Below are 17827 nucleotides of genomic sequence, written 5' to 3' on the forward strand. Positions count from 1 at the left end.
AGTCTAATTTTAGACCGAGCGTGCAGGTGTTTTGGAAGGCTGATAGCCTGGGTCTGTGGCTTGGGGAGCTTTCTGAGCACTGGGGTTTCACGGGATGCCACTCAGGCTATGAAATGCATCAGGTTTGCATATTATGATGTTTGTACTCAGCAAAATTTGGCATATTAGATTTACCTCTTTAATTTCCTTTTGTCTGTATTCTGGAAGGCATGGTGTTTAAAACCTGACCAGTTTATAGACAGTAAATACATCATGAATGACTTTCCAAAAGAAGGTTCTCCTTTTAGGAAATAACTTGGACCATTAAGAATTCAATAAAGTCCTCTACGGCAACCTCTGGGTGACTGGATAGCTGAGTCTTATTTACAATTAAGATTTAGAAAAAGGTAATCAGACCTCAGTGCCGAGAGCCAAGTACTGGGTAAAGAGCATCTTTCAGGAAGTGCAAATTGGGTTTAGGCTCACATGTTCTGAACGCAAGGGAGTGAATTGGAATGCAAACTCTTTGAGACCACGTCCTGGCCAACTGTGACTTTTGCACTTGGTCACCCACCATGGCAAGGGCTTCCTTTGACATCAATCATTTTTAATATAACATTAGAAAAGAAATTATATTAGAATAGCATCACCGTTCCGGCTATGGATAAAAGACTCAGTGCTAACCGTTTTGCACATTTGGGCTCGGGGTGGAATTAAAGGCCCATGCCTGTCTTCATTAAAATCCCAGAGTCTGGGCAGCTGTCCCAGCCTCCAGCATGAAGAACCTCCCAGAGCGCAGTACATTAGTGAGCGCAGTTCAGCTTTATCAGCTGTGACATCAATCACATTCAGAATCGTTACAGCAGGTCCCCACCTAAGCCACTCCATTATGAAAATCTGTCCCACACAGAGCTAGCACCTTTCTGCACCTGAAATCCGTTTAGACAATCTCATTGACTTGAAGACACTACGACTCCCATTTTAGTAGATGACATTCCTACAGGAGCAATCATCTACTTGGGGAATGATCTTTCTAATATAGTCCAGGAGTGAACATATTTACAAAATCCCCAGGTGATGGCTGAAATGCAGTTTTCCAGGCCTTGATTAAGAATAGGCATTAGCATAGAGTGGCACCATTTTTACCAGGCTCACTGGTTGATTCTTATGCTTACTACAGTTTGAGAACCATTGTTGGGTGACGAACAATTCTGGTGACTGTTAACATCAAGCATGATTTCTGCCCCTGGCAGCTGTGCTTACCGCTGTCCCACCTTGACTCTAAGTTTCTAGTTTCAGTCACTCTCTTCGGAACCATGGACAGAGATTTAGAAATATGGTGTATGTCAAATAGCACAGAAGAAGAACTAAAACTATAGCTTAGAACTGAAACTACAGATGTGGACTCTGCTTGAAAATTGGATTTATCAGTAATGCATTATTTCATGATCATGGCATGCTGTCCATAAAGTCTCCAAGGTTACTGTTTAGGCTTGTACTTTCCCAAGGAGCTAGCATTTATGGTTCACCTTCTCTACAACAGATTCTTTATATTGTAATATTTCAATAAACCAAAGTTGTGTTGCTTGACTCCTACTCATTTATTGCATGAAATAGTGTGAACGTGATCTTTGGAACCTGGTCACGTTTGTTGGGGATACTTTGCTTACCGTTAACAAGGGTTTTTGGGAACAGTTGAATTTTTACTGTTAAGGTACACTGTGAAGGCTGTCAAAAATTTCTGACCATTTTGAATTGCGTCTTCTTTTTATTTTGAGAATTTTGTAGCATGGGGATATTTTTAGGTACCTCCACAGGCTGCTCTTGTCTCTCCTTCTCTGAGCCCACAATGAAATATGGCCTCGAGCCAAAATGTCCCATCATTTATCTCCCCTTTAGAGCTGCCATCATGATAGCTCTTCAGCTGCTTGTAAAAGTCTCTGTTGCTGGGTAGACAAGAGTTGTGTGCTGGAAATGCCCACACAGGCAAAAGCGACACATAATTGTGCAGGACAGAAGAATCTGATCTTAAGTCTTTCTTAATCCTGTGTTTCTAGGAAGACATACCATTGCAGTGTGGAGCTTAACAAGAACTGTCATCCCTCTGCCTTCATGGTCACTCCAAGGGTCTGTTCATACAGCTCCTGCTTCCCAAGACCGGCAGCCAGGAAATCACATAAATCGAATGTAAACGCTCCTCTTTGATTCTTAAGTGAAATTAATTCTGTGAGTACCGCTGTGTGATGGGAATGGAGTGAACCCTCTCAGGCCCATCAGCATTCTGGCCCGTATTCCCAACCTATTGGTATGGGAACCCTGTGTCTAATAATCAAGACTGTTTGCTTCTATCATTTTTCTTGGAGGCTTGCATACTGATGGTAGCTGGGAATTAATAGGTTCTGTTGTTCCAGGTCCTGCTTGCTAATGAGTGTCTAAAAGTGGCTTGACAGTAATTTGAACATGATCTCTTAAAACTGTCCACTTGGGTAGCCATAGTATATGTAGCAAGTATATTCCATTAACTGTTGATTTTTAGAATTGAAATGAGCAGATGCAATCACACTGTTCGACTCCCTCATTTTACAGAAAAGGAAACAGGTTTAAAGAAAACGATTTTATTTTTACCATAAAGGCAAAGTTACAGGTTTACACAATAAAATGCTGGTCATATATACTGTGCAGGAGTGGGTGAAACTTAAATATTCAGGCTTACACTTCATGGCTGAACAGTCTCAAGCTGCTTTTCATTTTGTTTTTTGTCTTTTGACTTCTTTCTGTAATTATCCATGCTGAATCTGCATTTCTCTAAACGAGATGCTGATAAAAGCCCTAGTTTTCTCCAGTTGTTTTCACATTAGGAGGCGCATTTCCAGGACACCTTTTCCTGACCACCCCAAAGGCCACTCACAGTAGCAACTCTAAGATTTTCTTTTGGTGAGCTTCATTTTACCCTGTCTTGGGCTGAAAAATTTTGACTTTGAAGAGAGGATTGCGCATAAAATTCTCCTGTTTGAGACACTTTGGCTGTGCTCTTGGGCTTCTGACAGTGCTTTAAGGAGCAGCAGGGAATTACCTCGTTACTAAGAGACCGGGTGGGCTCTGGTTGGGAATGCACAATGTTGTGCCACTGCAGAGTCTGCCTGGGGTTCTTTGGCTCCGTTCAGATGGGAATCATGGACTGGCAATGGTGTTCTCTGTCACCACATGGCACCAGGTACCGCTGGATGCCAGCTGCTAACATTGTCACTGCTGGCTGTTGCCATCCGATGCTGGTCTGTGGTAGACACAAACTGTGGGTCCATCTCCGGGGAGCTGCTTTGTGCTGTTGGTCTTTGCTGGCTCCTGGTCTCCAGGGCTCGCCCATGCTAGTAGCTCTGAGTGTTTCTCCCTCTTTCTTTTGAGACCACTGCTCTGTCCACACTATTCAGGACAACAACCCTGGCTAGATTTATAGGACTTTGGATTCCATCCTTCTTGAGGAAGAAGTCATGAACAAGGTACAGGAACACCAGTGTGAGTCATTTCATTTCATATCCCTGTACCACAGCACAGGGCGTCAGTGTGCAGGACGCAGGCCCCAGACTAACCCAGGAGTGGCTGTGGAGTGCTGCTCACAGCAGTTTGCACATCCGTTTCAGTGAGGCTGAGGACTAAAAGCTCGCAGGGAATGTTGGGCATGCAGATAAGGACCTGGGGCTCCCCTTCCTGATCTCAGCCACCCCAGGGAGCTCCCTGCCTTCTGGGAAAAGGCGGGGGTCAGGAAGGGGCGCTGTGCTGCTGGGCATGCTGCCCTCAGGTTGGAGTGGAGAGAGAGGTTTGTTTTCGGGGGACACAGCTGCGCAGCCAGGGAAGACCCAGAACCTGTCGTCCTGGTCCATTGTTGGGGGCTGGGGTGCCTGGCTGCTTGCAGCCCTTTCGGGGAAGCCTGAGAGAGTCTGGTGTCACCGTATCTGCTCATCTATGCACCTTGGCTGTTTTCTTTCTCACTGTGTCGCAGTCGTTGCTTCTATTTAGTAAGCTTTTTGATTCTGGAAGGATGTTAGAGCTTATCCTAGTCCATCACAGGCCCATTGCGAGAGTCCCTTCTAGAACTGGCAACAGATAAACCTCCCACTTGGGTTTGAATATGCGTAGTACAGAATTATTCACTACTTTTCCAGGAATTTTAGTATTGGACAATTTTAACTGCTCAGAATTATTTCATTCATGGCATAGTGAAAATCATTTCTTCTGTAATATTCAGCCTTTTGGGGTTGTTTTTACAAATTATTCGAAATAAACACAACTTTTGGTTTACATGGTAACCTAGCATCAAGTATTCAGTCAGCTCCAGCTCCAGTCACTGCCCTGACCCCAACCAGTCCTGGGTCAGTTTTCCACCATGGTGACAAAAATAACCCGGGACGAGCCACCGAAGGGAGCAAAGGTCGGCTGGTGCCGACTCCCTCAGGTCCACTCAAGGCAGGATCACGAAGCTGGGAAGCTGTGGTACGGAAGGCTGCTCATTTCACGGTAGCCAGCAAGCAGAGGGGCGGCCATTCCAGGAGGATGGGCGCGGGGACCAGCTGTGATCCTCAAACTCATGGCTGCGTGATGTGTAATGTGACTGAATCCTTCCAGTGAGGCCTGTGGCCTAAGCCTCCGTGACCTTCCTCATGCCATTCACTTAAACTTTCACCCATGACTCAATCCGCTGACCAGTTTAGAGCCCTGGTCATCTCATCGCCTCCAGAAAACCCTATCTCTGAACACGGGCGCTTTCGAGGGACATTTCAGACGCAGTGGTAACAAACACAAGCACAGAAATACACCTTCTCTTTGCCAGGCAAACATCTCCAGAGAGTCTTCCCGGGCGGGTGGTTCATAGACTGTCTATCTGCCTATCTGCTTCTTGAGCTCTTATTACACTGTGTTAGCTTCTCCCTGGAAATAACGCACGTGGAGTTGAACACAGGTTCTCCCGATCTGAAGATGATCCTCAGCTGAAGTGGCCGCTTAAGATCCCCCTCGTCTGCTCAGCTGCTTGCTTGGTGAAAGGGGGCCCCGTCAGCATTGCTGGTCCCAGTCACCACTCCCGGCTCCTTCCTCACACAGACTGAGGGTGCGGTCCCAGAGCTGGGTACTCCGCAGTCAGTGTGCTGGATATCAGGTTCATAATCATTAACTTTCATCGTTGAAAGACACTAAAGCTAATTGGATTGATCGGCACCGGCCTTGCGTGAAGCGAGGCGCTGGGAAGCGCATCCTCCTGCTACCCCAAGAGGGACAGCACAGAGACACGACCAGGCTCAGGGCTGTGGGGCCGGGTGCAGCCCCACCGTCACAGCCCACAGCTGAGGCTGCCAGGGTTTGTGAACATCCGCCTCCCAATGTCTTCCTGGTTTCAAAATGTATTTTTAAAATTTTTGTTATAAAGAGAATAAAACTCAGCTAAACAAGGCGAAGCCAACCCAAACAAAGCATTGAAAGTGGCACAGAACTCACAAACAGGAAAATAGGAAATCAGCATTGGCTACCACGGTGCATCTTGTTATCTTCCCAACAGTTGTCCATACCACCAGACATACTCAAATCAAAACAAAAGAGATGGAAGCCAATCAAAACAGAGCACTGAATGAAACAAAACAATAAACGGGGACAAAACTAAACAGTGAGAACAATAGTGGGGTTCAAAACCAAGACAGCAGGAAAGCCCCCATATTTGCTGTATGGCATGCGGTCACCCTCTAGTAATGCTCAGACTGCTGGCCCTAGGCTGGCGAGGTCAGTCAAACAGTGCAAGCACTGAGTTGTTTTTGTATCTCAGTTGTTACCAGCTCAGCCTGTCCTCCCAACCATTGGTGTCCCGGAGGGCGGTGTGGTTCTGGATTCTCAGCCCATGTGCTGGTCGCCTCACCAGGAGGGTCATCTGGCTTCTCTCTTCCTGGGTCCCGCATGGTTTGCCCCCTAATTTATTTCTTTTTGTTAAAGGAAATAAAAAAGTAACTTGATATCTAATTTAGAATTCAGGATTCATTCTGATCATTTCGAGCTAACATAAATCATTTAATAAGTGCCTGAGAGAATTTTCTTTTTTATTTGGAATTTTTTTGTGTTCTGAATCACACATACAAGATTATGAGAAAATAGGAAAGTTACAGAGAAGAAAACACAGGTTATGTAGAATTTCTTCATAGAAAAAAATTGATTTTTGTACTTTTTATGCATTAAGTTCATTTATACTTTTAACAAAATTAAAATAAGTTTTCTATACTCTTTGTACTCTGTTCTTTCCACTTAATGTTATACAGAAAATGTAAGCCCACGTTATAATTTTTGGGGGCTGTGACTGTAATGATGGCATTGTGCTTCTTTTCTGAAGATGCCATGTTTTACTCCATCCGTCATCTATTTTGGGAACATACAAGTTGCTTCCAGTTTTTAGAAGGTTATAGTCAGGCCTGCCAAGCTTATTTATGTTTGTTATTCTTTAATTGCTGCTGAAAAATTCAAGAGCCTGACAGGTGGTGCTAAACAGGAAATTTGATAAATGTGGTAATTATTATTCCCATCAATATTCCTGTGGGGATTTTTTTTTGATGTTTTTAAATGTAGACTTTTAACACTGAAAAAATATTCTTGCATTAAAGACATCAGATATGAGGGAAATCAAAGATAGAGGCAATTGTTTCAAAAATCAAAATTTTTATAGGGCTAAATATTTTAAAATACTATAATAGTGATGTTTTGGCAGTGAAAGTCTACTCCGGCTATAACAAATGAGAAGGCTCATCAAAATGACCCTAGTTTTTGTTATAATTTCAATCACTGCAGAGCTGTTCATTGCTTGTGTGCTGTATCTAATGACTGTTGCTTAAGAAACCAAAACAATGCAAAATGACAAGATCTATTACGGATTGGAAGTGCGCTGGGGTAAATCTATTAGGCTCTGTCTACCATTTGAAGGAGAAAGATGGGTTGATTCCAGCTTTAAAAACCAAAATTAACACATAGTTTATGGACTCTTCGACATTAAGGGGAAGGTTAAGCTAAAGATGGCCATTTCAGGCTTTACACAGCAATCTCCGAGTTTATTTCCCTTCCTTCAGGTACCGTGGGTGCAGTGCCAGCAGATCCATTATGTTCCGCGTATGGAATCCCCTCCCCTGCCACGCAGAACTGAAGGCTCTGCTGCCTAGAATCTCCCTGGTGTTTGTCATATAAAGTTGGTGGGGCATCTGCTTTTCGATCGGGGCAGAATTCACGTGGTCCTCAATGTCTGTCCATGGCCCATCTAGCAAGCTGACCCCCCCACTGCAGTCCGAAAATGTTTTATAGCAACTTACAATGTGCTTTTTTCCATAAAGAAAGTTATAGCCACGAATAAAGGTAAAACAGCGGAAGTATAATTATACGAATGAATTAATTCATATACTGATTTGTACTACAGAAAAATAGAAATGGCAATGTTTTCCCACATAATGTGGACTGAATTTTATTTCTTTTTATTTAATGTATCCAAGCACCAGCTGTATCTTTCCCCATTTGCAAAATGTGGCTCTTTGTTAAGTAACTTTTCTCCCTGACAAGTCACTTGGGAATGTTTCCTGCAGGATTCAACCTATGAAGAAACCGTCTGATGCAACAGAGGCCTGAGACAGACGGAGGAAGACACAGTAAGGTAATTTGGATGTAGCGAATGGTGAATTTGTGAGTTTAGAGGTTTTAGTCTTTGTCCAAACTCCAATCGCTGTTTCAGCAGGGATTAGGTGAAGGAAAGTACTTTGAATATAAATCGATGACGCTATGTTAATAGGAGAGTGTTTCGTTTGCCACATAACCTGGTGATACTCAGTGTTAAAAAGCCAATAACAACAGCGGCAGTTGTAAGCTTATAGCTCAGTTTGTATTCTAGACCATTTATGTGTGTAATCCTTAGAAAAAACAGGCAGAATGCTATAGTTATTTTAAAGTTAGAATGAAATAAAATCTAGGGTGGCAGTGGAGGAGATGGTGGTGGACGGGTTAAGTCATTGCCGCTATTTCTAGCATTTTTGTAATCTTCAAACCGTGCTCTCTCCTGCAGACTGTAACTGGGCAACCAGTGAGTTAGTGTTAGTGTCTGGAGACGTAGTTTACATCTGGTAATCTCTGATTCTTCTCTTCCTCCCCCTCCCCCTCTTTCTCCCCCCCCCCTCCTCCTCAATTCTCTTCCCAACTGCAAACTCTTAATCATCCACAACACATTTTGGATTCTCATGATTGACTTGGTGTGGTTTATTGTGATACATTCTTGCTGGTGAACGATTTTGGTATTATTCACCAGCTGTTAAACCTCCAGCAAACGCACAGGGATGCCCCAAGGGTAATCCTTTTTTTTGGGTACTGGGGATCGAACTCACGACCTAGTGCTTGCCAGGCAGGCACTTACATTACTGAGTTAAATCCCCAGCCCCTCAAGGATAATTCTTGAATTTCTGGGGTAGTCAAAATTCTGTAGCCTATATAATTTCCAGAGTAATTATTTAGGCAGGTTCTTTTTACGTGACCTAGGTTATCTTCTGGAGAGTTACTAATCATCGTTAAACTTGTAACTCCCAAACACCAGTGCAGACTTCATGGAGCTGTTCCTGTATGAAGCAATTTCACACACAAAATAATCAACTCATTCATCACGAATGCACCTGCATTTGGGCACTTGAGGTCTGCAGATCGTATTTTCAATTACTGTTTGCCTATCTTGCCCAAATGGCAGTGATTCCAGTCTTTCAAGCTTGAGGTACAGTTTCTTTGAAAAATTCCAGTCTAACATCCTGAAGGGCCTCCTTGAGGTCCTCCTGAATTATTTTCATATGCGGTGTAGTGTCTGTATTTCCCTTCTGTCCGACCCAAGCATACACTCCATTTTCGCTAAAATGCCTCCACACTGTTTTCAAATGGTGGATAAAAGACTGAAATTTCATTTTTACTTAAATGAATTGCAAATTTTGGCAAGGTGATTACTCTTTCCTCATGCTTTCCTACTTTGGAAATGTGGAAACTCACTTCTTTAGACTATTTTGAGGATTCCAATAATTAATGAATGCTTGCAGTGTGACTTGGTGAGTACTTAGACATTTTAACCATCCAATTAACAGAAGGGACTATTGGTCTTGAGAAACACGAAGTCCCCTCTGCTCCTGTCCCGTTGTTTGTTAGGTGCAGACCCGGGCAGAGCACAGAGCTAGTGGGGGAGCAGGAGGCCTGAGAGTGAAGGCTGCGTCTATCACAAGGCGAAGGGGAGGAGGACAGCAGAGAGTGTTTGGCTACAACAAAATTCCTGGGGCTGAGTACCCAAAGAGTACCCAAAGTACCGCAAAGAAAGAAAACAGGTTTATTTGGGTCGCCCTTCTGGGGGCTGCAAGTCCAGGGTTAGGCTGAGCCCTGTCTTTCCTCTTTCGAGGGCCCATTGTTCGTGCTACACCATGGTGGGGAAATGGCACGGGAACTGGCAGAGTGCAGGAGGGGGATTCAGGGGAGAGGCCAAGCTCCTTAGAGCAACCGGTGAGCCCTGGAGCCAGCCTGGTTTGAAAACACTGTGTGGTCCTTCTGTCATGGTTGGAACACTGTGTCAACTGAGTCTGGAAGCTTAAGGAGTAACTCAGTTCTACATCCGGGGGAGTGGAGGACTTGCTCTTACCGCCAGGATGCTGTTTGTTGTGTCAAATTAAGACGTTTAGAAGTTTAACTGAATGACTCCACAGGGACCAGGAGCTCACTTTGTAAACATCCTGAGCCTGTGTCAGAGGAGGGCACAGGGATGGCCTAATGCCACAGCTTTGCAGTGTAGGGCGGTGGACATAAAAACATTCCACGTTCTCTGTCTTAGTCACAAGTGCATTCAAGATTAGAGAAGTTCCGTGAACATAACCTTTGGCCTTTCTGATCTTAGTCCTGAATCTTCACAGATTTGTTCTGAGTTGTGTGTGTGTGTGTGGGGGGGGCAGATGATGCAATTTAATTGGTAGGAAAATTGGGAGACTTACAATAGGCTAGAAAAATGGAGAAGTCACGGATTTGTCATTTAGCAATGAGAAAAATTTTGGAAAAAACTTGATGACTTAATTGACATAATGACAGTTTCTTTGTTAGAGCTTAGAAATATTTACGGCATTGACTTCTTTATAGAAAAATTGCATGTAACTAAACCACAGTAACCCTCGGCTATCTGCCCGGATTTAGAAATTCTCACCATGTAGAACTTTATCTTTCCGGGTCTATTGCTTGGGGGAGCTGACATGTGCTGCTCCATCTCCTGTAACTGGTTACAATAGGCCATTTAAGTCCGGGAGGATTACACTGTCATGAAAATGTGTAGAATCAGCTTGATGAAACATGATGGTCCACTGTATAGTAGGTCACGCCTTACGTGTTGGAGGCTGGGTGGCTACAGATAAATCTTTCTCTGGGAGGTTGCAGAGTCACCCTCTTCAGGATGCGGCACAATGTCCTGCCAACCTTGTTAAAGGCATCCATAACTTCTGCAAATCTATTGTTAAATTTTATTATTTTAGTAAACACTTAATTGTTTTCTTAGAAGATGAGCATTGTCTTTTAAGATAAGCATCTGCTTTGTTTTTTACTTTAAAGAATGTGAGATTCTATTTGTAACTTTCTCAAATAAGAAGAAGACATTTCAGAGTTCACCAAGCTCCTGATTCTCCGTGACCTCCGTAACATGAGAATGTGTTTTCTAAATCCCGATTTTGTTCTCTATTTCTGGGATCTTTGCAAAATGACATTTACATGCAATTAAATCTTATCGTCTGCAGAATGTTGTCACATCAGCTCCAGTTGAGGCTGACGAGGACAAATTGTTTTACAATATTCCATGTGATAGTCTGCCAGGAAGCCAGCTTAGAACACGATGGAAACATTGCTCTCAGCACACATTTTATTGCCAGCCTCAATAATAATCAGTACACAGGAAGATAGAAAATTAGATGGTTACTCTTCAATTTGTACTTTTAATGAGCTCCTAAAACAGTTGCTTGTAATTGCACAAAAATGGAGAATTTTCCTCCATAGCCTTTGAGATTAAAGGAACAGCAAGAGACCGAGCTAACATGTACATCAGGCAACTCTAGATAATGCTCCGACTCAGATGTGAGCGCTCCTACTGACGACAGCTTGGGGTGGCTTTACTGTCTCCTGTCTTTGTGGGAGTAATTTTCTCGGATTTTTAGAAGGAGCCCATCCCAGTAAGAATGTGTACACCATGCAATTAGCAAACCCCACCTGCATATCCAACATATGTTGACATCGTGATTTTATTAATTTCATCCTCATAAAGTGGTTACAGTACAGTGGGGGCTCAGTAAATTCTTACCGCCAGCTTAGAACCGCCAGCAAAGTCGACGGGAGCTGCGAGCTAGTGCCAGCCTCTGAGATGTGCCGCTGTGCCCGTGCCCGAGAGGGCAGAGGAAGACAGCACAGTGACAGGGACAGAACTCATGGTATTTTATGTAATTCTACTCCAGCGATGCAACAAATGCATACTTCTGATTCAACTTTTTCTTTCTTAAATTAAGAAATGAAAAGCTAGTTTAAGCGTATTTGAATCTTGAACTTGACTCATTCTTTTGGCTATTTAAATCTACATTGTTTCACTTTGTTTAGGTGCCAGTCTGTCACTCTTTCTTGGTTGCCTTATTAAATTTCCCCAAATAGTACCTGTGTGAGCATGATAGCTTGACATTTCCTTTGGTATTGTAATGTCTTAAAAATCATAAATAAAACATAGTTTTTGTAAACTATAGAGTCTTCCTTTGAAAAATTCTGTCTCATGGCATGTACACTTGACATCCGTGATTTCAATTTCAGACTTCTTGTTACAGACCGGCAATTCCTGCCTTCTGACCAAACATAAACAACCCCGACCGCTCCTGATCTTGATGCCTCGATGTCTTTGAAGGACTCTGAGTGGAGCGTCATTGGAAGTTAAGAGCATGCTGCTCCCACTCCTGCTGCAGCCAGATCTTCAGGATCTGAAGCCTCAGCCAGAGACCGGATTGTTTCTCTCCCTCTTTATTTTCTGTTGATGTCTTTGAGAGAAAGATTCAGGCAAGAAACAAAGAGAGAAGCCTTAGTCCGCAGCACTGCTCAATCCCCGCACACCTGGGCAGCGTGCATAAGCACCTCTGTGTTGACAGTTAAAGTACAGAGGAACGAAAGGCGTTGGCTTTGTATCCATGAGCAGCAGCAGAGGGCAGGCATTGTCATCTTGATTTCCCTGTGGTTTCTTCCTGGGCATAAGCTGTGTGAGCCACAGTGAACATTTAATCTCCAGATAGAGGGGCTGGGAGTTAAGTAATCAGGAGAAATAATATGAATCATAGTTACCATTGTTCAGGGCCTCATGATCTTTCTAAGGCCAGGAAGTTGTGCTGCATGTGTTTGCTAATTTAATTTGATTTGCATAATAATTCCAGGTGGGGGCTGCTATTGTCAGTTTCACAGAGGAGGAAACTGAGGCACAGGAAACATAAATAATCAACCTCAAGCTGGTACTTCCGTTATGGGCGATTTATTTCTAGAAAGTTTGAAATCACAGCCCACGTGCACTTGACTTCCCTCGGCCTAAGAGACAGAGCAGAGAAGAGTTCTGGCTCCCTCAGCGCGCAGGGCTCGGTCCCGGCTCAGGTGCCAAGGCTGGGACTTTGTCTAGTGACCGTGCTGAGGACACAGCCACGTGGACGTTGCTCTGGAACAGGACTCCTCCCGCCCCGCTGCAAAGCCACGGCCCCGTCCATTTCTACTTTAATTTCTGATATTTTCCTGTCTAAGAAAACAATGATTTTCTGGCACGCTATGGCATCCTGGGTGTTCTCTAGTATCCTTCCTTGTACACTGACATCAGCTAACTCCAGTCACAGAGGAGAAGAGCCGAGAGAATGGTCTCAAGATTTCCCAGGAGAAAGCTGTAAGCAGGACGAGACCAACTATTCGAGTCGTTGTGAAATTTCTCTGCTTTCTAATCTCTGGCTGGGTGGAGTAAGGTTTTGGTGTTTGCTCCATCTGTTCAGTAGCTGGAGCCCTGGCGGTGGCTTGGAGAAGCACCAGGAGGTCCTCCAGCTCCTCTCTGCCTGGTCTCCGGCTGGCCGGAGCCACCCGCCTTGGCCTGCACGCTGCGGGCTCCTCGGGTGCTGTTTCCACTGCGTCTTCTTCCCACCGTCAGCCTATTTTCCATTTCTGAATATGTGTGTATAAAGGAAGCGTTGCTCTAGCCAGTCTTGTTAAAATCAGACACACTTCCCACTTCATGACAAGGCTCCCTGGTAATTGCGGTCACATTAGCAGCATCTTTATGGGTTTAACAAAATCATTTGGGGGATAGAGGTTCTTTATCAGACTCCTGGGGGAGAATGGTTTTTTAAAAATTTTTCATTTTATTAATGCATATTTGCTACTTATGCAGTTTACAATCACCTGGGGTAGTGGGGACATGGACATACCACAGCTTGTTTCTTCTTTTCAATCTCTTTTCTCTCTCCCCCTCCTCCCTTCTAATTTCCCTCTCCTCTACTTTTCATTCTTGTTGTTTTGCCTGAGCTCCTGTTCTGGCGTAGAATGCCTGCATCCGCTGGGGCTACTGGGCCCTTACGTGTGACACATCTGCATTCTGCCTGTTCCTGTCCCCTCCTCCTCACTCTCGCTGCTGAGGTCCATCTGCATATCTCCTCTATTCACTCATAATTATCCCGTTCATACTTTGCCTCATTCAAATGACAGATACCATACAAGATTTAAACTGTGTGTCTGGCTTATTTCACTCAACAGTGTATTTTCCAAATGCATCCATTTTTTCTACAAATGTCTCAAATTTGTTGTTCTTTATAGCTAAGTAGTAATCCATGACACATGGATACCAATCATCTGTTGATGGTGTGCAGGCTGGTTCCAGGACTTAGCTATGACAGATTGTGCTGCTGTGAGCGCTGGTACACGTGTGTCCCTGGCGTGTGATGACTCAGGCTCTTTGGGGGCGCACAGTAGGACTGCGATCTTTATCCGCATCCTCTCATTCTCAGGATCAGGCTGAAAGAAACACTGATATGTTTTTGACACACAGTTTTTCGACTTTCATGTGTGTGCATGCGCATGTGTGTTTTTGTATCTAAAAGTATAAGAAAAATCATATAAAATAACTAACTTCATCTTTTAGTTTGCCATTTAAGCACACAGAATGCTGCCATCGACAGTAGGATTCTTCACCTTTCGTGGAACTGGAGTCACTCTGCTGTCACCGAGAGCCTGGTTTCATGGTATAAACTGTGCCCCTCGATGAACACTATACGAGGGTCCCCTGGTGCTTCAGTATAGGACCTGAGGCTGAGTCAGGATCTGTTCAGAGATCACTGAGTTAACAAGAGCTCATGGGGTGCCTCCAAGCCCACGTCCCTGTGACCTGTGGAGGAGACACCTGTGGGGAGCGTGGCATGCAGGGCGGGGACCGGAACCAGCTGCTACAGGCCATGTGGCACCAAGGATCACAGAGAACAAGTGAGGGAGAGACGAGGGCAGGTTCTCTCCCAGCACCCAGAGGGAGCCAGTCCTGTCCACATCTTAAACATGGACTTTCTACCTCTAGAAGCAGAAACAGTACTGTCTGGCTTTCAGCCACCCAGCTAGGGCTATTGGTTCCAGCGGCTCCCACAGTCTATAAACCTCCTTCTAAGCCTCCCAAGAAGGAAGCCCTCCTGCTGAAATGCCTCCGAAGTTCTTCCCAGCATCCTGTGCCACGGTGAGGAGGAGCCCGCCATGCGACAGCCGTGCACCCGGAGCAGTGTGCCCGGGAGCCCGTGACCAGCTGAACGCCACAGGGAAGCATCTGCAACTTCAAGTGCACCACGCTGCCAGTGCCACGGCAGTTCGCTCTCCCTGCTTATAATTAAAATTTCATCTCAGGGTTAGTGAAATTAAGAATGGCAGTCTGTTTGTTCTTCATTTGCTTTTAATCCAAATTCATGGACTCCAGATGGAGGAAAAACTGCTCTATGATATGATTGCTTTTAACGGTTCTGCACCACAGCGCTGTGGACTGTGGGATCGGTGCCTTGCAGATAGTGGAAAATCAATGAGAAGGCAACAGAGTTCTCAGTTTCAAATCTAAATAATGGCTCAAAGAATTCTGATCCTGGCCAGCACAGGACTTCTCGCCGTAAAAGGAATTAACTGTGGCCTGAATATTCCAACTTTTTGGATTTCTGTTCTTGGGTATTTTTCCTTAGATATCCTCCAGGAGCCTTGAACTCAGCATGTACTGATACCACATCGCCTTCCAGGATCCAGCCCGTTTCCTGGAAGAGGAAGCAGGGGTGCCCGAGCTCAGCCCTGGGTGCTGAGGTGCAGTCAGGGAGCCTGCGTGAGCAGGAAAGGGAGGCCCAGCAGGGACGGGAGCAGCACACACCGCTGGCTGTAGGTCACAGCAAGTTCTGGCTGTGGCTCGCTTCTACAGGGTACCTTTGGGGAAGCAGCTTCATCGACTGCTCTGTGAAGCAGCCTACTGCGGGAAGAGAAAAGAATTCATTTTCTAGTTCTTCTCATTTGCTGTGTCTCATTCAGCTGTGTATCTAACCTCCTGTGGAACGGTCTGCCCTCTAGGTTGTGTTACCTGGCTCCTTTCTCCAAAGCACCAGCAGCCTTCCACGTGGACCAGCTGGCCATGGACTGGGGAGCCACCCAGGTGACTCTCCTGTATTCTCTGTGACAAGTAGAGCAGCCTCCTCCAGTTTGGGTAAGCCTGGCCCTGTCTCCATGTACTGGTCTGCACAGAGCTGGCCAGGCTATTTCTTTGTCCCTTCAGCTGACTTTAAGCAGCTGCGCTGGCTGAGGAGCTGATGGTCATCTCTGAAGCAAGGTAATAGGTCAGTGTTACCCCGCCCAGTGACTCCTCAAACATGTGGCTGAGCCGGGCAGGATGGAGAGCCGTGCTCCACGCTGTTGGCTGGGACCGAGCCTAGAGAGAGAAGCTATGACTTCCCAGAGCAGCAAGGACCGTGCATCAGAACTGAAGCCCTGACCCAGATTATTAGCTACCACCTCACATGTGTCGTGCAGACTGCTCTCCCTGCACTTCTTGCGCTCTGCGTATTGAAGGGTGAGCTCAGACCTCCTACCTCACCCAGCTCACTGTAGCAGAGCAGCCACGTATTTCCCACCACTCCCACTGCCCTCAGCTCGAGCCACCCCACCATGGAGAAGTAATATAACCTGCGTTGGGCTCTCAGAGAGGTCTTTGGCCTGGTGAACACTGTCTTGGCTGGACTTGGGACCCCGTGGCTCCGCACAACTGTGTATATGTCTTAGTGTCTTAACTCACCCTCGGTGGCACTGGAAGAGGTAGATTGGAATAATTCTCTAGAATTCCAGTAGTTTCTCCATGGGATTATAAACACAAACCTTCCTCGACTGCGATGAGGACAGGAAAGAGTTTACTGTAATGGACCAAGGCTCAGGTGGTGCATGGGCACTGAGTGGTCTCTTGCTTGGCTCCAGTGTGTCCCCAGGAGAGGAGGCAGGGGACATGTGTTGTGAGGCGTGAGACCAAACACCCTTATGAGTGCCACAGGGGACTTGGAGGAGGACCAAGCAGCAGCAGCAGGTGGGACTGCGGCGATCTGCCTTACCTTGGTCAGAATGAGCCTGTGTCCCTTGGAAAGTGAGCGTTTCCTCTGGGGCTCCAAAATGAGATGCATGAGGTAATCTTCTGGGGCAGAGGGGGCGAGGGCTGCACCGGTGGCTGGAAACATCTGTGCGTGTCAATAAACTGAGTCTCATCCCATTTCTACTTCATCTTGCTAGTGCCTGTTTACCACGCTGATGGTTTGATCAAATCAAGCACTCTTGCCTTAAATATTTTGAAGAAGGGACAAGTGTAGGGGACAAAAAATGTGACCACGGTTTTCCTGCACCCTTTTCTCTTCTCTCTGGGCCCAGGGAGACAGCTCATGACCAGTCATTCTCTCTTGAATGAATGAGCAGTAGTCGCTGGATGACACCGGATTTCACCTATCGGTCTTTTGGTGGAGGGTGTGTCAGGCTGGTCATCCCACCAGTACCAGCACCAGCACCGCCCTCCCGAAGCCCAAACCTGCTTCCCAGAGGGCTGGGGCGCGGCTCCTGCCTTGGGAGGGAACATCTGGAGCAGATGTAACCATTCCTCATTGCTTCACAGGGCTGATTTCCTGAGATGGTTGAGTTTAAGGCAATTCATAGGATCCAGGAGGCAGTTGGCAACTTGTTGTATATTTCTAGAAATTTGTAGAGCATTTAGAGGCCCTTTTCATAAGTGTAAATCACCACCTCAGACTATAGAAGTAATATTTCAGTTTTGGGTAGCTCCTCTAACCTCTTTCCTTTCAAGCTGTGTTTTGCAGGAAATATATAGGTCTGGAATTAGAATTCAACGTGTAGCTGGTTGGAGCATCTGCCACGCAGGTACCCCAAACCTGTTTATCCCTCTTCTCTACCCCGTGAATTATTCCCTCCCCTTTGCAGATGTTTTCAAACAGAAGGACTGTGCCAAATGTGTGGGTGACACAGTTGCCATTAAGGTAGGAAGAACATCACCTAATTCTGACAGACTGACTCTGTAGGTTACTGCCAGGGTGTCTAGGGTCACGATTCTCACAGAAGGCGGCAGTGGGCACACCTTTCACCACCCCAGTGTGCAGCCATGGTGACGGTGATGGTGGTGACTGTCTTACATGAGATCTTCCTGAACAAGCACTCTGTATTTCTCCACTGGTCCCTATTTCATGCCCTCCCGCTTGGAGTTAATCATCACCAATCCCAGCCTTAGTTTAAATTTTCCTGTATAATCTGTGAA

The sequence above is a fragment of the Cavia porcellus genome, unplaced genomic scaffold (genome assembly GCF_034190915.1).
Source record: "Cavia porcellus strain 051 isolate PalLab524CR breed Dunkin Hartley unplaced genomic scaffold, mCavPor4.1 scaffold_120, whole genome shotgun sequence".
Taxonomy (NCBI): domain Eukaryota; kingdom Metazoa; phylum Chordata; class Mammalia; order Rodentia; family Caviidae; genus Cavia; species Cavia porcellus.